At 43.1% G+C, this 26609-nt stretch overlaps 1 pseudogene; it reads right to left on the reverse strand.

The window, feature by feature from the left end:
* Nucleotides 1–26609, reverse strand: part of LOC135196918 (succinate-semialdehyde dehydrogenase, mitochondrial-like) — a 176376-nt pseudogene that overhangs the window by 36157 nt on the left and 113610 nt on the right.

Raw genomic sequence — 26609 nt, forward strand, 5'->3', positions numbered from 1 at the left:
CAGACGCATACTATCATATCCCAGTTCGCAAGACACTTCCGCCCATACCTAGGCTTCAAGTTGGGAGACCATGGCATTCTCTTTCAAAGTGATGCCCTTCGGGCTGAACGTAGCCCCCAGGATCTTCACGAACATAGCGGAAGTAGTAGTCCAACAGCTGAGATCACAAGGGATAATGGTAGTAGCGTACCTCGACGATTGGCTCATTTGGGCAGCAACCGTCGAGGAATGCCTCAAAGCCACAAGCAAAGTAATCCAATTCCTGGAACATCTAGGGTTCCAAATAAACAAGACCAAGTCCAGGCTTATGTTGGAGTCTCGTTTTCAGTGGCTCGGCATTCAGTTGGACCTAAACTCCCACACTCTGTCAATTCCGGTGGTCAAAAGGAAAGAAATAGCCAAGTCAATAAGGCAATTCCTCAAATGCAAACAAACGTCAAGGAGAAACCAGGAAAGGATCCTAGGTTCCCTCCAATTTGCATCAGTGACAGACGTTCTGCTAAAAGCAAAACTGAAGGATATAAATCGAGTTTGGCACTCGAGAGCAAATGTCAAATCTCGAGACAAGTTGTCAGTAATCCCGCCGATTCTTCGCAAACGTCTCCGCCCCTGGGCGGAGACCAAGAACCTGTCCAATTCAGTTCCTCTCCAGTTCCCTCCTCCGGCGTTGGTTATCCATATGGACGCCTCTCTGAGCGGGTGGGGAGGTTATTCTCAGTCAAGAAGGTTCAAGGAACTTGGTCACCTCAGTTCCGCTAGCTTCACATAAACATATTGGAAGCAATGGCAGTATTCCTCACTCTGAAGAGGCTTCTACCAGCCAAGAATTCCCACATAAGCTGGTTTTTGGACAGCGCAGTAGTGGTACCACTGCATCAACAGGGAGGATCCAAATCAAAACATGTGAACCATGTCATGATAGCCATCTTTTCTCTAGCAACCAGTACAAATGGCATCTATCCTCCACCCACCTAGCGGGAGTAAGGAACGTGATAGCAGACGCTCTTTCTCGGTCAGTTCCTCTAGAATCGGAGTGGTCCCTGGACAAACGCTCATTCCAGTGGATATGCCAGATGGTCCCAGGTCTCCAAGTAGATATTTCGCATCCCAAGTGAACCACAAGCTCCCTTGCTATGTGGCCCCCAACCTGGACCCTCTGGCTTATGCCATAGACGCCATGTCCATAGATTGGAATCTATGGAGGACGATATACATTTTTCCTCCAGTGAATCTTCTGTTGAAAGTCCTGAGCAAACTCAGGACGTTCAAGGGACAAGTAGCTCTAGTAGCCCCGACTGGCCCAAGAGCAACTGGTATCCTCTGCTCCTGGAATTGGGTCTCCGACCTCGACGGATTCCCAAATCCCATGCTATCCCAGTCAGTACAAATGAGGACTGTGTTCGCTTCCTCAGGAATTCTCAAAACCCTAACTTTATGGACTTCATGAAGTTTGCGGACTAAGAGAGATGCAGATATTGATCCCAATATATTCGTTTTCTTAGAATCAGATAAGAGGGAATCAACTTTAACGTCAGTATGATGCTGCTGTAAAGAAACTGGCAAATTGCCAGAAGGCAAACAAAACACCCGAACCATGACAGTTAATAAAAGTACTCTTATCCTTTTTCAGGTCTTTGTTCGAAAAAGGTTTAGCAGCTAGCACTATTACCACTAATAAGTCAGCTTTAAAGACTTCCAGTTTGGCTTTAAGATAGACTTAACAGACTCTTACTTTACGTCTATTCCTAAAGCCTGTGCTAGGCTCAGACCCTCAGAAAGGCCTAGTTCAGTCTCATGGTTCTTGAATGATGTTCTCAAACTGGTTTCAGATACTGACAACGATTCATGTACTTATCTAATGCTACTGAGGAAAACTATTTCTATTAAGCTTGGCCTCAGGAGCCAGAATATCAGAACTGTCTGCCCTTTCCGAATGAGGATCCCTTAATGAGATGGGCCCCTTGGAAGGTCCTCCCTCTTCCACAAGACCTTTCTCTTTGTCCGGTGACGACCTTAAGAGCTTATCTGTCCAGGACATCTTCCAGATCCTCAGGCCCCCTCTTTATGAGGGGAAAAAGGTGGTACTATTTCAATAAAATGGATTAGACAACAAATCCTATACTTTATCAAACAAGCTAATCCTGATTCATTCCCTAAAGCCCATGACATCAGGGCAGTAGCCACCTCTATTAATTATTTCCAGCATATGAATTTCGATGACTTGAAGTAGTACACGGGCTGGAAATCGCCGACAGTTTTTAGGCGTCATTATTTTAAGTCCTTGGAATCTCTTAAATTTCCGGCAGTGGCAGCAGGAAACACCCTGACACTGCACAGTAGTTGTAGTAGAAGATCCAGATCTCCTTTCTGCCTGCCTCACTAACAATGCACCTAACCTTACCGTCATGTTCATTTGGGTTCCTAAGCCTTAGCCTCATAAATGCTAACTATGGTGACGTGCCCCTTATTTATTTTTTTTTTTGCTAGGGGCACTCACAACTGTAAATATTGACTACTGACTGTAGCTAATCAGTGTTGTTTCCCTTATTTTTATGCTAGGGAAACACACAACCGATATTTGTAATATTTAATGTCTTAGATTTTAAGTATTAGTGGAGTGTTCTCTCTGGATTTATTTATGAACCTCACTTATATGTAATTACATAAATCTAGTTTTAAGTTATCATAAGTTACTTTAAGTCTAATTTTAAGTCCAATTATATGTTAAGTTGATTCAGTAGATTAAGTTAACACTAAGTTATTGATAACTTGTAAGTTTAACGTTTTAGATTAATTTCATTTCTTAAATTTTTTTTTTATTATGACCCTCTCTTAATTTTAATTTTTGTTCCAATCTTGTGCTAATTCTCTGGTACTATTTCACGAAGCAACACAAACTGAGCCCAGAAAAGGGATTTTGACGAAGGAAAAGGGATTTTGACGAAGGAAAAATCTATTTCTGGGCAAGGGTTCGTGTCGGCCAGTGAAATCCCCCCCTATTTTCCCACCCTTGCGCTCAAGATTGGCGTTTAACTTCAAGGATGGCGTCGTAGGTAGAGTAGTAGTAGTTGACGGCGCCGGCCGTGTATCAGCTCTCTCTGGAGGGGATTTCGATGTAGGAGAACTCTAAATGGCAAAAGGTTCGTGGTAGTGGTCTCACTCGCCCCAGCTACATACCGACACCCTCTTTTTATTTAGGGTGAGCGAGTCTGTTATTCTGACATCCCCCTATTTTTATTTTTTCTCTGGTAATGTTAGTATTATTTACCTAGAAATAATGAACTTGAGGGATTATTTCACTGGGCGACACGAACCCTTGCCCAGAAATAGATTTTTTCCTTCGTCAAAATCCCTTTTTTTATACATTCAACTTCCCTGCCAGATATATACGTAGCTATAGACTCCGTCGTCCCCGACAGAATTTCAAATTCGCGGCACACGCTACCGGTAGGTCAGGTGATCTACCGCCTGCCCTGGGTGGCAGGACTAGGACCATTCCCGTTTCTAATCAGAATTCTTCTGTCGCCCCGGACCGTCAACATTGTTGTTGGTTCCTCTCGATTGGTTTTTCTTTTTCACCGGCAATTGATCTTCTTGACCGACTTTGGTGACGTATCTGGATTGTTGGATTGGCATACGCTTTTGTGGACTGTTTTGTGGACTTGATTTGGATTTTCTTTAAAAATGTCTGACGCTGGAAAGGTTGTGAGACGTGGAATGTAGGCTGTAAGGTGAGGTTGCCGAAAGCTTCGGTAGACCCTCACACTGTATGCAAGGGTTGCAGGGAGTATGAATGTTCTTTCACTAATACTTGCAAGGAAGTGAGAATTTGAGTGAGAGTGAGTGGAAGAATCTAACTAATTATTTGAAAAAAGTTGAGAAAGAGAAAGAGTGAGGAAAGCTTCTTCTAGAAGTTTAAGTAGTTCGAGATCGAATGAACTAATTCCTAGCTTGGGATCTTCCCCAAGGGTAAGTATTGCTACTTCTCCTTCCTTTCAACCCCTTCTCCTATGCAGAACCTGTAGATTCAGCGAAAGAACTTGCGGATCTAAAAGCAGCCTTCAAGTTAATGGAAAACAAAATGGTCTGCCCTGCAAGGTAAGGCTAGTGATTTTTCAGTGGACAGTGATGTGAGTGTCCCCAGTGTAGTGGAGGGGGCATCTGGTCGGCTCCGCAACGCTCCTAGGTCTAGACCTCTTCCAAGCTCACATGCCCAGAGGAGAAGGAATGTCAAAAACCGAAAAAAGGAGGTTGTGGAGAATCCCCACCGATCAGGTGTCCCTTCGGCAGTTTCTGTGACACCCCAGACTGCCAGGGATCGCTATTGTAAAAGCGTCCTGCATGATTGTTTTTCTTCGTCGGGATCTTCGTCTCCTAGACGTGATTGGAGGGATTCGGATCGCTCACGACCACTGAAGAGGAGTTGGAAGGCTCCGACTATTGACTCGAGCCCGGAACACTTCCCTGAGGAGTCTCCTTCGGAGGTTAAGAGGGCAAAAAGAGCCATTTCTGGGCTCAGCTCGTGTCGGCCTATGAAAGTAATCCTTAACCTCATCTTTCTAGGTAAAATAGCCTAAAATTACCAGAGAAAAACAAAAATTAAGAAAATGTCAGTAAAACTGACTCACTCACTCTTAAAAAGAAGTGTCGGTATGATATAGGGGCGAGTGTGGAACACTACCACGAGACAAACACCAATTAGAACTTCCCTATCAGAATCCCCCCAAGAGAGAGCCGATACCAACGGGCGATGCAGCCTCTACTACTACTACTAGAGGACGCCACAGACAGCAGCGCCCCTAGCGAACATCCTTAATTTTTAGCACCAGCGACAAGTCGCCATTTTCTTGTGCTCGTGTTTTTTCTTGGGATTATCCGTTTTGGAATCATGGAACGCTCTGCTATCGCCACGGCTAAGTTAAGTAACTCATAAGTAACATTTTACTGTAATTTTATCTTCCGGGTACCAGTATTTTCCTTTTTATAGGTCAATACGGTTCCTCGGTTGTCTCGTGGCGGCCATGCCGCCTCGTAAAAATTCCCGGTCCTCCATACTGGGACTTTTTATGCTTATGGGCTTACTTTTTCACATTCATTGTTTACACCGAGTTTTAGCTAGTTCAGCCCTCCTACCATTCTCTTAGCTTGGTATTTAGGGCTATTTTTTTATTTTCGGCCCAGCATCCCGGCTCTTGCTCTACACCGGCTATCGCTGGCTCCGAGTAGGCTTCTGTTTCTCGGAACAGTCTGCCTCCTCCTGGGCTTCTTTCTCTTTTACTAAAAGTGTCTCTTCCCCCTTTCGATGTATGATTTTATTTAGGGTGTTAGGCTAGCCTAGGTGCTTGTCCCACATGTTGGTACAGCTTGGTTCACGTGGCCCTACCACGGTTGTGTTGCTCGCGGCCTAGGCCACTTGCGGTCACGTGTACTATAGCACCTTACCCTGCCCCTTCCCTCCCCCTCTGATGTAGGGAGGAGCTGGGGGACCCCTTGGTTGTCATTACAACCTCATCGCCTTCTCTCACACTCTCGGAGGTGACCGGGGGGTTCCGCCAGCAGGGGGTATAGGGCGACCACTTTGAGGTACCGGGTCTCCATACGGGTAGTTGGTGAGGTGGGGAGGAGTAGGCCATCCCTCCCCCCTTTCCTCGCTCCCGCCGTGTTTCGCCGGGACCTCCACCCTCCCCTCCCCATTACTCAGCCACCTCCCTTACGATACGTAAGGAGCCTTCCGTCGCAGCCGGGGCCCCTTTGGTTATAGGATATTGGCTCCGCTAGCGGGCAGGGTGGGTACTATGGATGGTCGAATGCTTGCCTACTATATCCTTATATCTCTCCCCCGCTACCGGAAGGGAGCTTACCCTTACCTACGCACTCTTCTAGTAGACGGGTGGAGAGAAGTTGTTTTAATGTTGTTATTTTGCTACTTTAAGGATATATACCCTATTATAAGACAATGAATTGTGTATTATTATTCATTTTATCAACCATCCCCGCCATTATCCGTCGTGGTTTCCATTACCATCACTCCTAGTTGGTTGATTCTTGGGCCTCCGCCATTGGCGGAGCCATAGCCTATCTTCCAACCTGGTTACCACATGTATTTTGGCGGGGCTCTGGTTTTATCTAACTTTATCGCTCCGGCACCAGCGGAGCATATGTTAGGCTGTAAGTGTTTACTCTGTACTCATGTACGTTTTCACTTACAGGCTACCAACTGCCAGGTCCTCGCCTGTAATGCGACGCTGTATGACCCCTGTGGACATGACGAGTGCAGGTCTCACGCCCCGTGTGCCACTTCGTACAACGAGTCGATCGTCTGGCACCCCGAGGCCTGCGCTATATGCTACGACCTGGTCGCTCAGCTGGCGGATGGGGTAAGTCCATTATGAGATTACTTATGAATTTACTAACAACCTATAGTTCGTAAGTTTGTTAACCCCGTCCGCAATTGGTAGCTAATCCAACCTTTCTTTCAGGCTAGCGGTGTGAGGGAAGTCGCCCTCGCCACCCTGAAAGCGTGGGTGGGCGGCTTTGGAAAGAACGCCGCCAAGGGCCAGCCCTACATATTGGATAGGAAGCTGGCCATCCAGATCTTCCCTGCGGGCAAGTCGACGGGCTACGTCGACCCCTTGTCCGCCGCCCCCGTGATAGCCGCCATCCAACAAGAACTCCAGCATTCATTTGGGGTCGTAGCCTCCCAGGAGTCAGTTCCGGACGTCGCCGCCCTGGACCTGAATCTCGAGCCGATGGCGGTAGTAAGTGAGGATTTGTTGGTTGAGGTAGGTTCGTCGGGCGCCCAAGGTCTTTCCTTGGGCGCTCCTGGATCTTCTCCTGTCCCTTCTTCTTCCGCCTCTTTCCAAGGCTTTCCGGGATCCGAGATCCCTAGCCGCACTCCCGCTCTCTCTGTACCTCCTAAGGAGAAGGGAAAGAGAGAACCGAAGACCTTGTCTAAGACGACTTCTAGGAAGTCGTCTTCGTCTTCTTCGGCCAGGAAGTCATCGACTTCATACGCCGACGCGGTGAAGGCTAAGCCGAGCTCTTCCCAGTCGAAGAGCTCCAGAAGCAAGGCTTCGAAGGAGAAGGCTCGCGCTTCCTCCGAGTCGCTGCCTTCCTCCGCCTCCGCCGCCCCCTCTCCGGCTATGCCGGCAGGGGTGGCAAGCACCAGCTCCTGCGTTCCCTCTCCTGTCTCACCAGGAATGATGGAGCAGGTAGGAGTGATGGTAGGTTCCCAAATTTCAGCTTGGGGAACACGTTTTGAGCAGATGTTCGCGCAATTGTCGAGCAGTCTGTCTCAAACTGGACAGACGGTCCAGGAACTCTCTAATAGAATGAGAGAGAATGAGGATCGGGTAGCTGGGCTATCCCGCAGGCTCCTCCCCCAGTCTCCCCTGCTTCTAGACGGGATTCTACAACTTCCGCCTTACGACTCCTTGCCAGCTTTCTCTATGGACAATCCATGGAGAGTAGCGGCCTACGCTCCTTTTAAGGACGGGATGATTTCGATCCCGGAGTTTGGCACTCGAAGGATTGAGGACTTCGAGTTCTATCCTCCGGGTCTGTCACAGCCTTTCATCGGGTATGCTAGGCTGACGCCAACGGCTCTTACGAGAGAGGACAAGATCTCGAAGGAGTCAGTCCTCTACAGTAGAGATCACGCCCAACGGGAATGGGTTCACTGCCTCGAGGACTGGGAGTGTACTAACACTAGACTCCAGGCCTATAAGAGCCCCTTCACTATTTTCGCGACGGAAGAGGAGGTCTCTCTTCCGTTCGCCACGAAATTGGTGGAGAAGGCTCTTCAGGCAGTCCTCAAGGATGAGCCCGTTCCACAGTTGAGGGAGTCGGAGTCTACTTCTCCACTCTTCCCCGCCTTCGGAGAGTTATGGGAAAACCTGCCAGCTACTTTTCACGCTGTAAACTCAAGCCGGACTGCGCTATGGACCAGTTCGGTGAGAAGTTACCTAGGCTACCGGATTCCCTAATCCAGGCAGAGTTCGATGCGCGAACTAGGTTTGGCAGGTCCCTTAACTCTCTTATCGTTACGGAAATGGCTGCTCTTTCATACGCTAACGAACCGCTGTTCAAGATCCTGGCGAAATCGCAGTTTCAGACGGTTCTGTTAGACGCCTTTGACTTCTTCCAAGCCAGGAGGACTGTCGCAAACATGGTTTCTTCAAGAGTGCACTATCAGGCACGAGCCTAATAGACTCTTGGCTGCGAGCATGTGGGGAGCGGATCTCTTCCCAGAGTCCGCAGTGAACGAAGTCCACCACGAAGCTGCTAGACTCAACCAGAGCCTTAGAGCTAGGTGGGGTATTTCCTCTAAGAGGAAACAGGAATCCGTTCCCACTGCCGGCAAGAAACCAAGGAAAGCTGGTAAGAGGTTCCAGCCATATAAAAAACTCCAGCATCAGCAGCAGTTTGTGCAGGCAGTCCCAGTTACCCAACAGGGACAACCTGCTACATCTAAGCAAACCCAGCCTTTCCTCCTGGTGCCCCAGCAATCGCAACCTTCGACTCCTACGCTATCTCGCCTGCCTTTAATCCTGCTTATGAGGCTCAAGGCTATACTCAACCGAGGGGTAGGGCGAGAGGTTACTTTCGTCACCGTGGCGCAGGAAGGGGCACAAGGAGTAAGCAGTTCAGAGGAGGGCGTGGTGGCCAACCCGCCCATCAGCAATGAGGCTCCCCAGGTAGGAGGGAGGCTGTTCCTCTTCCGCCACAGGTGGGGGTTCAGCAGTTGGGCACAGAGCATAGTGTCCAAAGGATTAGGCTGGAGCTGGATCCAAGATCCTCCTCCAATCAAATCATTTCATCAGATACCGTCAAAGGAATTGATAGATTACGCAGAAGAACTCCTTCAGAAAGGAGCTATTGCGAGAGTCAAACATCTAAAATTTCAAGGTCGCTTATTCAGCGTGCCAAAGAAAGGCTCAACAAAAAGAAGGGTAATCTTAGACTTGTCAAAGCTAAACTCTTTCATTCGCTGCGACAAGTTCAAGATGCTTACCCTCTCGCAAGTAAGGACCTTACTTCCGCGTGGAGCCGTCACATGCTCCATCGATCTTACAGACGCATACTATCATATCCCTATAGCCAGGCACTTCCGCCCATTCCTAGGTTTCAGGCTAGGAAATCAGACATTCTCATTCAAAGTGATGCCCTTCGGTCTGAATGTAGCCCCCAGGGTATTCACAAAGATAGCAGAAGTGGTTGTACAACAATTGAGAGCTCAGGGAATCATGGTAGCGGCATACCTCGACGATTGGTTGATCTGGGCACCAACAGTCGAGGAATGGTCTCAAAGCTACCAAAAAGGTAGTTCACTTTCTGGAACATCTGGGGTTCCAGATAAACAAAACGAAATCCAGACTTATTCCGGAATCTCGTTTTCAGTGGCTAGGAATCCAATGGGATTTGTCCTCCCACAATCTATCAATTCCAGTGGTCAAACGGAAGGAAATAGCAAAATCTGTCAGGCAATTTCTCAAATGCAAACATACGTCAAGAAGAAAACCAGGAGAGAATCCCTAGGGTCTCTTCAGTTTGCTTCGGTGACAGATATCCTTCTGAAAGCAAGGCTGAAAGATAATAAATCGAATTTGGCGGTCAAAAGCAAACTCCAAAATATCGAGACAAGTTGTCAGAATCCCACAGATCCTCCGCAACAACTACGGCCTTGGTCAAAAGTAAAGAACTTAGCCAAGAAAGTACCCCTTCAATATCCCCTCCCAGTGTTAACCATTCACACGGATGCATCCCTGTCCGGGTGGGGGGGATACTCTCAGTTCAAAACAGGTTCAGGGGACTTGGTCAGTTCAATTTCGCCAGCTCCACATAAACGTGTGGAAGCAATGGCAGTATTTTCTTACTCTGAAGAGACTGCTTCCCCCGAAGAAGTCTCATCTAAGGCTAGTTTTGGACAGTGCAGTGGTAGTTCATTGCATCAACAGAGGAGGGTCCAAATCCAAGCATGTGAACCATGTCATGATAGCATCATTCTTGCATTAGCAAGCAAACACAAATGGCATCTGTCTGCCACTCACTGGCAGGAGTAAGAAAATGTGATAGCAGACGCCCTGTCCGGTCAGTTCCTCTGGAATCAGAGTGGTCCCTGGGACGTCGGGTCATTCCCAGTGGGTAAGCCGAGAAGTCCCAGGTATTCCAAGTGGATCTCTTCGCCTCCAACAAAGCGAACCACAAGCTCCCTTGCTAGTGGCCCCCAACCTGGACCCTCTGGATTATGCCACGGACGCCCTGTCGTTGGAGGATTGAATCAGTGGAGGAGGAATGTTTATGTCTCCAGTGAATCTTCTCTTGAAAGTCCTAGACAAACAAAAATAAGGTCTTTCAAAGGGTTAGTAGCTCGATTGCACCGGACTGGCCCAAGAGACAACTGGTATCCGCTTCGGTTGGAATTGGGTCTCCGACCTCAACGGATCCCCAATCCCAAACTATCACAACTCAGTACAAATGAGGACTGTGTTCGCTTCCTCAGGAACTCTCCAGACCCTAACTTTATGGACTTCATGAAGTTTGCGGCTAATAAAGATGCTGACATTGATCCACAGAATATTCTCTTCCTAGAATCAGATAAGAGAGAGGTCAAACCATTAGACAATATGACTCAGCTGTTAAAAAAATTAGCATCTTTCTTGAGAGAATCGAACACTACAACCATGACAGTTAATTTGGCTATATCCTTTTTCAGATCCTTATTTGAAAAAGGTTTAGCAGCTAGCACGATTACCACTCATAAGTCGGCTTGAAGAAAATCTTTCAGGTAGGTTTTCAGATAGATTTGACTGATTCTATTTCACATCTATCCCTAAAGCCTGTGCTAGACTTAGACCTTCTCAGAGGCCTACTACAGTTTTCATGGTTCTTAAATGATGTCCTCAAACTAGCTTCAGATACTGACAACTCATCTTGTACATTCATAATGCTCCTGAGGAAGAACATTATTCTTATTAAGCCTAGCCTCAGGAGTAGAATTCAGAACTGTCGGCTCTATCCAGGGATGCGGGTCATGTGGAATTCCTCCCATCAGGAGAAGTCCTACTGGCTCCGGATCGTAGCTTTTTAGCCAAAAATGAAGATCCTCTTGCAAGGTGGGCTCCTTGGAAGGTTATCCCACTTCCACAGGATCCTTCTCTCTGCCCAGTATCAACTCTTAGAGCCTTTCTATCTCGTACTTCTTCTAGATCCTCGGGTGCTCTCTTCATGAGAGAAAAAGGTGGTACTTTATCAGTTAAAGGCATTAGACAACAAATCCTTTACTTCATTAAACAAGCCAACCCTTGAAGCCAATCATGAGTAATTTGGCACCCTGAGTCATTCAGGCATGATATCAGGGGAGTAGCCACCTCAATTAATTATTTCCAACATATGAACTTTGAGGTCTTAGAAAGTATACTGGAGGAAATCCCCGACAGTCTTTAAACGGCATTATTTAAAGTCCTTGGAATCTTTAAAGTTTCAGCAGTAGAGCGGGAAACATAGTTTCTGATACTGCCTTAGTAGTTGTAGTATTGATCCAGGTCTCCTTTCTACCTACTCAACCAACATGCCTCAACCTATCGTCAGGCTACTCAACATCATAGCCTTAGCCGTTGTGTCTTATAGTGGTTTGTCCCTTATTTTTTTGCTAGGGACAACCACCCTTGTACTAATATGTACTTCAGTGTTCCTACCCTTATTTTTATGCTAGGGTAGGCCACAATATGTTTGTATAAATTCTCCTTTGGGTTTGTAAGATAAGTTTCGGCTCACAATGTGTTGTATCCCCAATTTGAATTTGGTTAATGTATTAATTGTATTAATGATGGACTTGAGTGTACCTACCCTTATTTTTATGCTAGGGTAGGACACATGTATGTATATATTTGTAATTATATATCCTAATTAAGTAAATCCAATTTCCTTATTTTACATGCATATTTATAATTTTTATTATCTACCATTTAAGTACTTTAAGTTTACTAACATTCTGTTTTGGATTATTGTAATAAGTTAGTTTAAGTGCTTAATTTGTATGCTGTATTTGATTACTTATTATTATCCATCATTTAATCTGTTTTTCATTATTTCCTTTTCCATCTTGTCTGTTTCTCTGGTACTCTTTCATAGGCCGACACGAGCTGAGCCAGAAAGGATTTTGACGAAGGAAAAATCTATTTCTGGGTGATTGGCTCGTGTCGCCCTATGAAACCCATCCCTTTTTTATGGTTTGTTTTCCCCCCCCCGGCAGGACAAGATGTATTATGTTTTATTAAGGATGACCGCTAGGGGCGCTGCTGTCTGTGGCGTCCTCTAGTAGTAGTAGTAGAGGCTGCATCGCCCGTTGGTATCGGCTCTCTCTTGGGGGGATTCTGATAGGGAAGTTCTAATTGGTGTTTGTCTCGTGGTAGTGTTCCACACTCGCCCCTATATCATACCGACACTTCTTTTTAAGAGTGAGCGAGTCAGTTTTACTGACATTTTCTTAATTTTTGTTTTTCTCTGGTAATTTTAGGCTATTTTACCTAGAAAGATGAGGTTAAGGATTACTTTCATAGGGCGACACGAGCCAATCACCCAGAAATAGATTTTTCCTTCGTCAAAATCCCTTTTTGTCTCCCAGAGAAGGAGTCAGGAGGTGGAGCCCATGGACTCCTCCCCTCCTCCTTCTCCTCCTCCGAAGAGGATAAAAGAGGAGGTTACTAAGAGGTTTCTGGTTTCCATGCAGGAACAGATATCGTCTTTAGTAGGAGTGCTTTCAAAGGAGCCTCCTAGAAGGAAAGACACTTCCCTTCCTATCAAAAGGTCCTCCAGACGTGTGGAGGTACCTGCCGCCAGGATCGATGCTCCTACTCGAGGTGAGGCTCCTAGCAAGAACGTGGAGTCAACCTTACGTAATGAAGTGTCTAAACGCAAGACACTTATAAGTTGAGAACCGATCAAGGCGTCTGGCATCAGGCGTGAGACTGGCACCCAGGAGGCCGGAGGCCAGGAGAGGAGTCTCACCCAGGCAGGCAGGAGCCAGGAGCGAAGAGTCTCCCAGCAGGCAGGAGCAAGAGCCAGGAGTGAGGAGTCACCCAGGTCAAGGAGTCAGGAGGCAGGAGTCAAGAGGCAGGAGTCAAGGAGGCAGGAGCAGGAGGAGGAGGCAGGAGTCAGGAGGCAGGAGTCAGGAGTCAAGAGGCAGGAGTCAGGAGGCAGGAGTCAAGAGTCAAGAGGCAGGAGTCGGAGTTCTTCCATGAGGCAAGATACGAATAGACTCATATCTGGAATTTATGACACTTCTCCAAACAGAAGCTCCTCTCCTTCAGATCGTAGGAGGTCTTGGAAAGACTCTTCCTCCAAATAGAGCTTTCTCCTTCGTCGGATCGGGGTTTGGACGAGTTGTCTGATGATGAGCTTCCTACAAATGAGGGACTCTCAAACTACAAGACCTTAGCCTCCTGTACTACAAGAGTTTGGAGGACTCTCTTAGTCCAGCCGCTCCTCCTTCTCCTCGTTCTCTCTTTTCGAGTACGGCTACTGTGAAATCCTCGGCCTTCCTGAAAATGAAACTGCGATTTCAATGAAGAAGGACCCTCCATCTTTGGATTCTTGGATGGGCACTAAGAAAGAGTTGGGAAAGACAGTATTCTGCATGCCTCCTTCCAAACTCCATGGAAAGAGAGGTATTTGGTACGGGACAGGAGAGACTATGGGTCTTTCTCTTCCGCATCGGCAGACGCGGACTTTGCAATTTAGTGGATGCCTCCAGACGTCACTCTTTAGTCTCTGTCAGATCTACGTGGAGCATTTCAGAATTGAACCACTTTCTGAAGGGACTTTTCATCACTTTAGAGGTGTTCAATTTTCTGGATTGGTCTCTCGGAGTTCTGGCTAATAAGTCTAAAGACCCGGATTTTCTTAGAGAACCCAGAGATTCTCCATAGCGGTCCTCTTGCATGGACAAGGCCAGTACAAGACGGTTCGGGAGAAGTTGCTTCCCTATTTGGTGCTGGTCTTCTGAAGAAGAGATCAGTTTATGGAAGCCCTTTTATCCAAAAGCGGTTTCTCCGAGCCAGAGGACAGCGTTATTGTTTCGCCCCCTCTGTCAGATCATCTGTTTTCCTTCTCAGTTAGTGAAGGATATATCTCGCTCGCTAACTGAGAAGGCGACACAAGACCTACTTGTACAAACATCTAAGAAGAGTCGTCCTGTAGTGGCCACGAATAAAAAGGACTCTCGTCCTCCTCAGCAGCCCTTTCGTGGAGGTGCAGCGGCGTCCCCGCCCCCTTCCAGAAAGAAGAGCTCTGATAAGAGAGGAAGGTCTTCCTTCAGACCATTCAAGAAGGCAAAATGACTTGATGATCCTCCAAGCACCAGTAGGCGCCAGACTTCCTGAACTTTGCAGGGAGCTGGGCAAAAAGGGGAGCCCGACCCTTGGGCAGTTTTTTCAGTCCTAGGAAAGGATACGTAATCCCTTCGAGGACAGTCCTCCCCTAACCTCTACTCCTCGGGGGAACTGTCAGCGAGGTACAGAGACCCGTGATGAGAAAGACTCTCCTTCAAATGGTAGAGCAAATGTGGGAAAGGAGGCCATCGAACTTGTGCAGGATCCACACACCCCAGGATTTTACAATCGCCTAGTTTCTAGTACCAAAGGCATTGGGGGGGTGGAGACCAGTACTGGACGTAAGCGCTCTGAACCGCTTTGTTCAGAAAAAGAAGTTCCGTATGGAAACGTCCGCCTCAGTAATGTCAGCTCTTCGTCCAGGAGATTGGATGGTCTCTCTGGACTTGCAGATGCATATTTCCACGTTCCCATTCACCACTTGTCAAAGAAATATCTTCGATTTATGATAGGAGCAAGGTTTTTCAGTTCAGGGCTCTGTGTTTCAGCCTGTCTACAGCTCCACAGGTCTTCACCAACCTGATGGCGAATGTAGCGAGATGGCTTCACCTAGAGGGAATAAACATCTCCCTCTACTTAGACGACTGGCTGATCAGGGCCAAGTCGGAGATTCAGTGCTTGGAGGACTTATTAATAACAAGAAAGATGATAGAATCGCTGGGATTACTCGTGAACCTCGAGAAGTTGCAACTGATCCCCAGCCAGAACTTGGTCTATCTGGGGATTCAGATGGATTCTCGGGGTTTTTCGGGTATTTCCTTCGCGAGAGAGAATCACTCGAGGTTTGTCGAGAATCTCGAGCTTTCTTAGAGAGAGAGAGCAGTTCAGAGAGGGATTATCTGAGCCTTTTAGGGACTTCTGTCCTCGCTAGAAAAGTTCTTCTCTCCGGGGAGCTTCACCTTCGCCCTCTTCAGTTTTTCCTGAAAGGGGTTGTGGAGTTGGAAGACGGGACAACTCTCAGACAACTTCCCGATTCCACAAGAGAAAAAATCACTTGAAATGGTGGATCCTTCCTCTTCAGAAGAACGAAGGAGTGTCGCTTGCCCTGCAGAACCCAGACCAAGTGTTATTTTCCGACGCTTCGGAGTCGGGATGGGGAGCGACGCTAGGAGCAAGGGAGGTGTCAGGCACCTGGACAAAGGAACAGGTGTCCTGGCACATCAATTGCAAAGAACTAGTAGCCATACACCTAGCCTTAAGATTCTTCGAGGAGATAGTCAGAGGCGGGGTGATACAGATAAACTCGGACAACACCACGGCTCTGGCTTACATACGCAAGCAAGGAGGGACGCATTATTTCTCCCTCTATCAGTTAACAAAAGACCTGTTAACCTGGACAGAGGAAGAGCATAACTCTCCTCACAAGATTTGTGCAAGGGATAAAAAATGTGAGAGCGGACAGACTAAGCAGGAGGAATCAGGTCCTTCCCACAGAGTGGACTCTACACACAGAAGTGTGCCGAAGTCTTTGGTCCCTGTGGGGGAGGCCTCACATAGACCTGTTTGCGACGTTCCTCTCCAAAAGAGTAGAGATCTTTTGCTCTCTAGTGGAAGATCCAAGAGCCTTTGCAATAGACGCGTTTCTCCTGGATTGGTCGGGCTTAGACGCCTACGCCTTTCCCCCGTTCAAGATCCTGGGGGAAGTACTCAGGAAATTCATAGCTTCAAAGAGCACGAAGTTGACCCTAATAGCCCCATTTTGGCCAGCCCAAGAATGGTTCACGGAGGTACTGGAGTGGATAGTGGACTTCCCCAGATCTCTACCAAGCAGAGCAGATCTACTCAGACAACCCCACTTCGAGAGGTTTCATCGCAACCTCCCCGGTCTCGCTCTGACTGCCTTTCGACTATCGAAAGACTTGTCAGAGCGAGGGGTTGTTTTTCCTCGCAAGGCTGCAGGCGCTATCGCTCGAGCCCGCAGATCTTCGACGAGAAGAGTATACCAATCGAAGTGGGAAGTCTTTAGGAGGTGGTGTAAGAGTCAGAAGCTGTCCTCCTCCAGTACCTCTATAGTTAACATTGCCGATTTCCTCCTTTTTCTGAGAGAGGAATCGCACCTTTCCGTGTCGACAATCAAAGGATACAGAAGCATGCTGTCTTCAGTATTCAGGAATTGAGGTCTAGAAATTGCAGAGAACAAGGATCTACATGATTTGATTCGGTCCTTTGAAACTTCAAAATCAGCAGCTCCTAGAACACCTAGTTGGAATCTGGATGTGGTCCTGAAATTCCTTACCTCAGACAAATTCGAGCCTCTACATCTGGCTTCCTTCCGCGATGTCACTAGTAAATGCTTATTCCTGTTGTCTCTCACTACGGCCAAGAGGACGAGCGAATTGCACGCTCTGGACTCCACAGTGGGATTCAAAGGAGATGCGGCTATCTGCTCGTTCCAGACATTGTTTCTGGCGAAAAACGAGAACCCATCAAAACCTTGGCCCAGAAGCTTTGAGGTAAAAGGCCTATCTAACCTCGTAGGCAGAGAGACAGAGAGGTCTCTCTGTCCAGTTAGAGCTCTTAAATTTTATTAGAGAGAAAGAAACCAGATGGGAGGATGTCAACAAGGTCTTTGGGTGTGCTGTGAAGAACCCCAAAGACTCACATGTCCAAAAAACGCCTTGGCCTTCTTTGTGAGAAGCGTGATTACTGATGCACACAAGGGAACTGCTCGGTAGGAATCCTTCGGTCTTCTAAAGGTTAAGACCCATGAGGTGCAGGGAAGTAGCAAACGTCCCTGGCGTTCCAATAGAATATGTCTCTCAGAAATATCATTGAGACTACTTATTGGAGGTGCAATTCAGTGTTTGCGTCTCATTACCTGAAGGATGTGAAAGTGACTTATGAGAAGTGCTTCTCTCTAGGTCCATTTGTATCAGCAGATACAGTTCTGGGTCTTGGAGCAAAGACTGATCCTTAAAATTTTTTATCTTTTATGTACTTAAACCCTCTTGTCAGATTTATGCTTGTGTTTTCTATTAGCAAGCTCACTGATGTCGCACGGGCGCATGGTGTCATTGCTAGTAGGGGATCAAGGGTATGAATAGCTAGTAGGGGGGTACAAAATTTTTTTTGTATATTTTGTTATAAATGAACGTGTAATTGTTTCAAGTTTTTGGTTGTTTGTAAGGAGTTCGGGGATAACTCCTTGCAATCTTAGAACTAACATGCATGTTAGGATCAGGTGATCGGGATCGGTGTTGTGCTCCTTGAACAAGGTGTATTGTCATGTTAGTGGATAGCACCCAATGACAAAGGCCTTTAGGCTCTGCTGAGTAAGTAGATAAGACCCCATTGGCAGACCCACAAGAACTCTTAGCCATAGATCAATATCTCGCTGAGGCTCTTGAGGCTAAGCAGACTCCTAGGCAGTAGCCGCGAAGTCTTCAGCCTAATAAGGTAGGAACCAAGGTTTATTAATACCTACAACATATGTTGTTTACCTGTCTATTTCAGTAGTTAGCTGTCTCTTACCCACCACCAATGGGTGCTAATCAGCTAAGTATATATCTGGCAGGGAAGTTGAATGTATAAAAATGATATTGTCATGATACAATAAAGTTTTATACATACTTACCTGACAGATATATACGATTAATGGCCCACCCAGCCTCCCCGCAGGAGACAGGTGGAAGAGAAGAATTCTGATTAGAAAACGGGAATGGTTCCTAGTCCTGCCACCCAGGGCAGGGCGGTAGATCACCTGACCTACCGGTAGCGTGTGCCGCGAAATTTGAAATTCTGTCGGGGATGATGGAGTCTATAGCTAAGTATATATCTGTCAGGTAAGTATGTATAAAACTTTATTGTATCATGACAATATCATTTTTTTTCCTAATTAAAAACCATAAACATACATTAATCAGGATATAAAATCAACAGATACATACTATACTTTTGTTTGTTCATGATTCCTTAAAAAACTATATGATTTAAAACTACCCACGTCTCTAAAGCTGGTATAGTAATGGCAATATACAAGAGCAATTCATTTTATGGAAGCATCATTAAAATAATTATGAAGTACAATGTGTACTATAACGTACTAGAGGATACATCAAATGATCCAATTCGTACTTTCTTGCTGAGGTAGTTGACTTGCCTTCACTTGTCATAATGTTCAGGTTATTTGGCTTTACTTGTAACTGAGGTGCTAACACACCCTGGCACCAATACCTAAGGTGATAAAACACTTTGTGCTCAATGCCTGCTGGTCTTCTTGTTGATTCTGGCTTGTCATCACTTATAAGTCCTGGCTTAGGCTCACACATTTTAAGCATCTTGTCATCAGTTGGAAATCCTGGCTTAGTTGTACATGTCTTATGCACAAGAAAGCATAGATCACTGAGCACCAATCCTCTCCCCAAATTTTCAAGATGCTTGTACTGCTCACCTGTGATATATGAAAGGTGCTCTTTGTATGGCTATGTGCTTAACAAAGATTAAAGTATTACTCATGACATGACTCCTAAACATTAGCAGTATATTCCAACCTCTTCTGAGTGACTTCAGGCTACCATTATGTTCGACAGAGCTTCATTTGCTTACACAGTGGCATAAAAGGCTACATCCATTTGTACACTCCTATGTCACCTGTAATGGTGGCATGTACCTCCACAGGACAGCCTTGTGCCTGGCTAAGACTTTAGAGTGTGACTCATCAGTGATCAATATGTAAGGTTATGACCTACCCAGCCTTTCTTTACGTGTGATATGATGCGTGTGTGACCTCTCTCTCTCTCGGTTTATCATTATTAATGGCGAGTCTCTTTATGCATGTGCCTTACTGGAGTAACAAACACCTCTCCCACCCTTAGGTCTCATTTTTATTTTATTGCTATTATGATAAACATATTATTTAGCAGCACATCCGTATGTAATACGTGGCATCCAATACAAACCACTCATTAGGCAACTCCTCCTTACCCCAGCCAGGTGACACAATATAATTTACTTGATCATCTCATTGTCCACTGTGGACATATGAACAATTATCTGCATGCACAAGATGCACATGCTAGCCTGTTGCTTCATGCCCTAGTTTAAGAGGCAAGCCTACTTCTCCCAGCATGAATGTCTTGTCATTTGGCATCACTACTTCTACCACAGGTAAAATGGCATGGGGTTTAGGGTGAAAAGCAAGTACCATTTTACGAAAACTATCTCTGGATGCTGCTGACATTGCCCGTTGATTATCTGTCATCATAGAAGAATCAGTTCCTCCTTTGGCAACTGCAAATTCTTTGACTTCCATTTTTAACAGAATTTTCTCACAATTTAGAAATCTTGACTATATCTCTCCTTGTGATTTCAAACTGCTTGTCCAGGGTCTAAATTCAAGGTACACAAACGTCCATGATTTTGAACATTTTCCCTGCTGTAATCTTGACTGAGATTGAGAATGCCAGGAATGGCATTACTGTAAGGGTAAACTGACTAACAACCACTCCATTAAAAATAACTAAAATAAATATAGAAGCAGTAATAATCAAACTATATATAATTAATAATACTTAATAATTAATATATATATATATATAATATATATATCCTATATATATATATATATATATATACTATATAATATATATATATATATATATATATATATATATATATATATATATATACTTTTAGGGCATAGTTTTTCTCTAATACAATTTTCATTAAAAGCAATTGCTTTAGTGGCATCAATAAGTTTTCTTGCAGTATGAAGATACCTGCAAGAAACTTATTGATGCCACTAAAGCAATTGCTTTTAACGAAAAAAAAAAAAAAAAATATATATATATATATATATATATATATATATATATATATATATATATATATATATATATATATATATATACTGTGACAAAGTGCCATGTATCTGGTTACTATACTTAACAATCATAAAATAGTTACCTCGCAACAGCCATACACCTGAACCTTAATCGCAGGTAAAATACAACTGAATACTCTAAAGGTAACAGTGATCCCTTAAAAAACTTATCAATATTGCAGAAACTCAGACTATTCATTAAAACAGGTGCGAGGTAATCTTATAGGTAGTCAAATTAATCAAAGGGCATCACTCCATCAACAAGCACGCTGCTACGTAGATGCATGATGGGAGGGATGCTGACCAATAGGAGAGAAGGATCTCATGGCGGTGACTAGCATCAGGAACCAATGGGAGAGCGGGAGGATGGTGGTGAGTCTACTCAGTTGGCGGCACCCGAGTTTCAAAATTGTTATCGGTGGTCCGGGCAAATCTCGGACTTTACAGCAACAACCTTTCGTATCTTGAGCAATTTTCGTATGAAGAGCTGTAAAATTTTTCGTATTAGCTTTCGTATCTCGAGTTTTTCATAAGTTGAGCCTTCCGTATCTCAAGGTACCACTGTATTAGTCTTCTTATCAAACTTAGAATTTAATCTTGACTCGAGACTCGCAATGGGGTTGGAAGCATGGGAGAATGTGGAGAATCAGAAGGATGCAGGCTTATTTGGACCTTGGCTGATTCGGATCAGATTCGGACCTTAGTCTTGGCTGATTTGGATCATTTCCTAGGCTGATTTGGACCATTTACTAGGCTGATTCAGACAATTGTTTAGGCTAATTCGACCATTTACTTGGCTGTTTCGGACCTTTGTTTTGGGTGATTTGGACCCATACTAATCATTTTATATTATAGCAATGATATTAGGGAAACCTTTGATGAACTTTCAGGCAATGTGAGTGCCATTGGGCCAGTTAGAGAGTTTATGGATTATGCTGACCTAACGTGATTGCAGAGTCAAGTGTGGAAAATAAAGAACTGGTCAGTGTTTGGGCGCAGTATTAGGTCAAACAACCATGCGGAAGGGGTTGGATCATAAGCTGAACAAAAAAGCAAAAAAAGTAACCTCGCATCTTCTTCACTTATATCTTTAATATAATTAAAGGCAAAGGAAATACCAAATCAGGTGAATTAAGCTTGTTAAAGAGGGCAAATTAAAGAGACATCAGAGAAAGCAGGTCAAGGAATCAAAAGGGCGTGTCATGAAACTGTGGGCGGACTAAAGTGAAAGGAAAATAACAAATGGTCAGCTACTGAAGAAATGTGCACATATATACTAAGCTCCAGTGAAAATAAAGGGGCTATTTCGGGTGAATTTGGGCTTTATTTTTAGCTTTATTTTTACATGAACTATTTTAAAAATTAGAGCAATATGTAACTGTATGAAATAAATGGTCCTAGAAACGTGAGAGGAGTAGATTTCCATTGCTTCCCCAGTATATTTTCATAATAGACTTTGGAATGATTATGTATTACAAACATTGAAACAATATTATAAAATAATGTCACATATGTTACATATGTAAATACATATTAGCAGTGGCGGCTCGTCAGCAGGCACTGTGGAACTGCAGCACCCAATATAGATTTCATAATATATATGCACAAAATTATGAATATATACATGAATATGAGAAATTAAGTAAAGATTATCAATAATCCTTTAAAAATGATTACCATTCTCTTGTTTTTGAAAAAAAAAATAATTGGAACAATATATGGAACTGCTGGTGCCCAGCAGTTCTTATTTTGCTAGTAGGGTGACAATGTAGCCAGCTCGCACGTAAGGGTGATGGGAGCACTACCCTCTCGAGCAGTGGTAGCCTAGTTGTTGGAGGGCGAAGGTCGTCAATAGCCTAATCAATATGTAGTATTAGTGATAGTGATCAAACCAGTGACGATACTAATGATATGTAATGTAATGCAGAATAATAAACTCAGTGGTGATTTCAATACATGGGAAAAAATGATAACCACAATAATGTCAATGATATTAAAATTAAAATTCAAAATAGCTTTCGGCAGCGATTCTGCTCCCTTCCTCAGTGAGAGAGAGAGAGAGAGAGAGAGAGAGTATGTGTATGCATGTGTCTGTGTTTTAGGTGGGTGTTCTTTAGTCCATTTGTTTTATATAGGCCTATGTTATTTTATTTAACTGTCATACTCAGCTTTGTACTATTTTTATGTTTTTGTTTTCGAGTTTTTATTCTTTTTAGTGGTTTAATGATTTTTATTTTGCTATGCTTATTTTACATGAAATTAATATGTTTATGTAACCTCATATTCTCAATTTTCCGCCAGTCTCTCCGCTACCGAAAGTTACTGCTTTGAATTTTAGTATTTTAATACTTTTTCAGTTTTGTTTACAGTTTCAAATTTGATTAGGGTAATCATCCATTAGTAATCAGTCATGGCCCAAGAAAAACAGAACATGAAGAAATTAAGTTTTCGGCATTGTTTATAGTGCCATATTTATATGTACTATCATGTGTTTATGCAGTTAATATCAAGGATTTAAAAAAAATTATGTAACAGCACCCTATGAATGATAGCCAGGAGCCGCCACTGCATATTAGGTCCGAATCGCCAATCATATGAAGGTCCGAATAAGCCTGGTAAAGGTCCGAATGAGCCATACATGTCCGAATCAGCCTGTTCCCAATCAGAAGGACGACCGAGGATAGGAGAGATATTATGTCCAGGGGTAGAGGGAAGAGCCAGACAGGAGTCTGTCTTAGGCTTAGGAGAAGAATCTCTACTCAAAGAGGTCCTACTTTCAGCACGAGTGGCCGCTTCCTGAAGCCTATTCTTCTCAAGTTTATTAAGGCGAGACTCAATCATCTTCCATCTACTATCATCCCAATCCTTGCATTCAGAACAATAAACCTCCATCAAACATACCTGTCTCCTTCACCTAGTGCACATGGTATGTGCATCATAACAAAGCTTATAGCTACTAGTCTTAAAGCCCTTGCTACAATACCAAAGACTGGAACTGCTAGAATCTGACATAGCTACACTGAAAAAAAGAAGCTAATTGTAAAAGGAAACCAAAAATAGGCAATAATTTGAGTAAAACTAAAGTGAGTACATCACCAACTTCAGCAAGAACCAGCGAATCATGAAACAGGAGCGCAGAGATCGACATGCTGTTTGTTCCATGACATAAAACAGAATGACACCGTATGACTCCTGCTGCTTCCACGCTCCCGTTGCAGTGGAATGGGCCTGTTAGCCCCCCGACCTCCTGGCAAAGTCGTATTACCACGAATTTTTGATTTAGGATGTCGTACGAGCATAATCATTAGCGAAGTATTTATGTACTTGGTAAGTTACTTGTATAAAACTAAAAGGGTATAATAATAAATATTTTATTAAAATACCCCAGAATTATCAAATCCTTTGTTTCTTTACCATCCACAAGTCTTTTATAACCATTTCTTACTGAAAATCAGATATTTATAAAATAATGTAATGGAGTTCTGCCTCTTTGATGGCATTTTCTGACACATTCATGAGCCGTTTAGAGGCCCATTAAGCAAGGCAATTAAAAATAAAACACAGGTGGTTGGCATCCTGTCCATACTTACTGGAGTTATAAGAGCTGCTACCCCAACTGGCTGACGAATTGTATGTAACGTTTGGATGGTACTGGACTGGTATTGTTTCACCATACTGGCGATTCCTTCCTCAGCAAAACCATTCAAAAAAGGAAGCAGCAAAGCCTACTTCCCCAAGAGACTCCATTTTAGGCTTGCCCTGTAATTATGAAGTTGGTAAATCTTTAGAAACAATAAACAAACGGCATAATTTAAAAACAAATAACTATACAAAACACTTGAATAGCAAAGAGAATTGCTAATTTACATTGTGCCATTCCTTCCTATTTAAGAAATATTCAAGAAGGGGCGATTTTAAAGTCTGCCAATTCAAAAAACAAGAGCACTTAATCCTTCCTTCTTGTCACTATGTATATTAAAGTAGAGATTACTTCTGTGGCCCATCATAGGCCTTCATAAATGTTACTTTCGTTCTCCAACTACTTTATAATTAATAACTATAACATTCTGCACACCTAGACTATTTTGGCACATCCTAATTCTTTATGTCACTCACACTTTTGTATTTTTTAAAAATTTCTATCTCATTAGCTCTAGATTCCAATGTGATTTCAACAATCAAGCTAAATCTTTCACTAATTTTTTTGCATATGAAAGCAAGTTCCAAAATGTATCATTTACTGTATATTTCCAAACTTGGTCATCAACTGCCATTTCCAGGTACTACTTTATTTCTTTCATAATTTGATTTCTTATAACACAGCTACCAGAAAAATTTACAGTCTTGTACTATAATACCAACTACGTACTATAAATAAAGAAAACAGAGGCACATTTACAAAATATACATCAAAACCATCCCATTCACACAAATAAATGTATATGCAAACAATACTACAAGTAAAATATGTTATGAGACTAAATATTATGATAGAATGTTAATTACATTTTCCCTCGTGAGTGTCGTTGCAATGAAGTCTTTATTTCGTAATAAAGAGTCTCGGATTGCTAACAGAACAACCGCTCGTTCCTTGGCAGTCTTCTGGTTCCATGTTTCAAATGCTTTTTCTGCAGCATCTGTAATGAAGTGAGAACTTTAGAAGTGTCATCTCTTTCATTATACTGTAACTTCACAAATGGTCAACTGATATTATGATATAATTTTTCTCTTTACCATTCCTTGATGTAATGACACAAGAATGAGTTTAACACTATGCGCAAATCAAAGTTAACCCTTTGGAATGCTTATCCAAAATCCAACCCTAGAAACAATGAAAACGACAAGAGCAGCATTAACAGAAAAGTTTTAAAAAATGTGCTCTTAATTCAGTAAGATAGAAAAACTAACCATTTCTAAAATATAAGGAACACTAAACAGACAAAGGATTTAGTTTGATATGAATACACCTCACCTATGGCTTTCTTAACATCATCAACACTGCAATCTGCGACTTGAGCGATAACATGACCTGTTGCTGGATCAAAAACATCAAATACACCGCCTCCACCGCTGGTCCATGTACCATCAATGAACGCCTGGGTCATCAGATCTTCAGACATCTTTTTACAAATCTGTTCACGGGGCATCAAAAGGATATAAAAATGATTATACTCTATATTATTTGACAAACAGTTGATTTTTCAACTTTTACTGAAATTTCACCCCATGAAGAAATAAATATGGTAACTATTAATATTATGACGTGTGGTAACACTGTTATCATGTCTGGAGGGTAGTGGGAGAAGGTTTCACTCTATCCCCCACAGAATTAGGGGCTGTGCAGAGGAAATCATCATTTACTCAGTCTAAAGCAGAAATACAAAAAACTGCCTCCTTTTCCTTTCCACCTTATTTGTGTTTACAGACAACAATTGACAAATACTAATGTATTATTATCAGAGATTAAATTTACATAATTTTTCATGGTGAAAAATTTGAGATAAATTGTATTTACAATAAATATACATCTGTTCTGGTCTAACCTCATTACATAGCTCTGACTAAAATTTATCGGTTTTCAGGTTTTAAAGAAACTACAATAAATCAAATTATTTGACTTAAAATGAGACCAAAATCCACATTCTAGTACGAAAAAGAAAAGGAAGCTAAGGAGCAAGCAAGCAACGAGCTCTAAATTGTTCAAGCAAGCATGAGAATAGATATTTCTAGGAAAAACGAGATATGACAGTTAATGAACGTCTGAAAAAAAAATTGTGGATGAGTACAGCCGAGAAGGACGGGTTAGATTTTTTAAAAGCAATTGCTCATAACTTATAAAATTCCTGACTGTTAATTAAATCTGAAATTCTCTTTTGTTTTTACATTTTTAGCTTTATAACTATATTCCTTCTGAAAAAAAATGCTGTAGCAAATAAAACTGTTTGATTTAGTATTTTTAAATAAACCTTTTAGATGAATTAGACAGTTTTAGTTACTATCAATGACTAGATACTTAAAGATAGAAACTATTTCTAACTACCATATTATTAAGCTAACTATTCTTGAACAACCATACTATCAATGATTTGATACTTAAAAACAGAAATTGTTTCATACTGCCTAAGGAGCTAAGATAGAGAAAGAGAAAAATTTAGAGAGAATAAGTGTGTATGTAAATATAAATATATATATATATATATATATATATATATATATATATATATATATATATATATATATATTATATATATATCGGGTAGCCTGATGACTGGTCGAAAGACATGGTAGAATATATATATATATATATATATGTATACACACGTACATCCTTCATTTCGACGAGTTTTCCATTCTACAAAATGTCTTTCGACGCAGTCCATCAGGCTACCCGATATAGT

The sequence above is a fragment of the Macrobrachium nipponense genome, chromosome 18, assembly GCF_015104395.2.
Source record: "Macrobrachium nipponense isolate FS-2020 chromosome 18, ASM1510439v2, whole genome shotgun sequence".
Classification (NCBI taxonomy): domain Eukaryota; kingdom Metazoa; phylum Arthropoda; class Malacostraca; order Decapoda; family Palaemonidae; genus Macrobrachium; species Macrobrachium nipponense.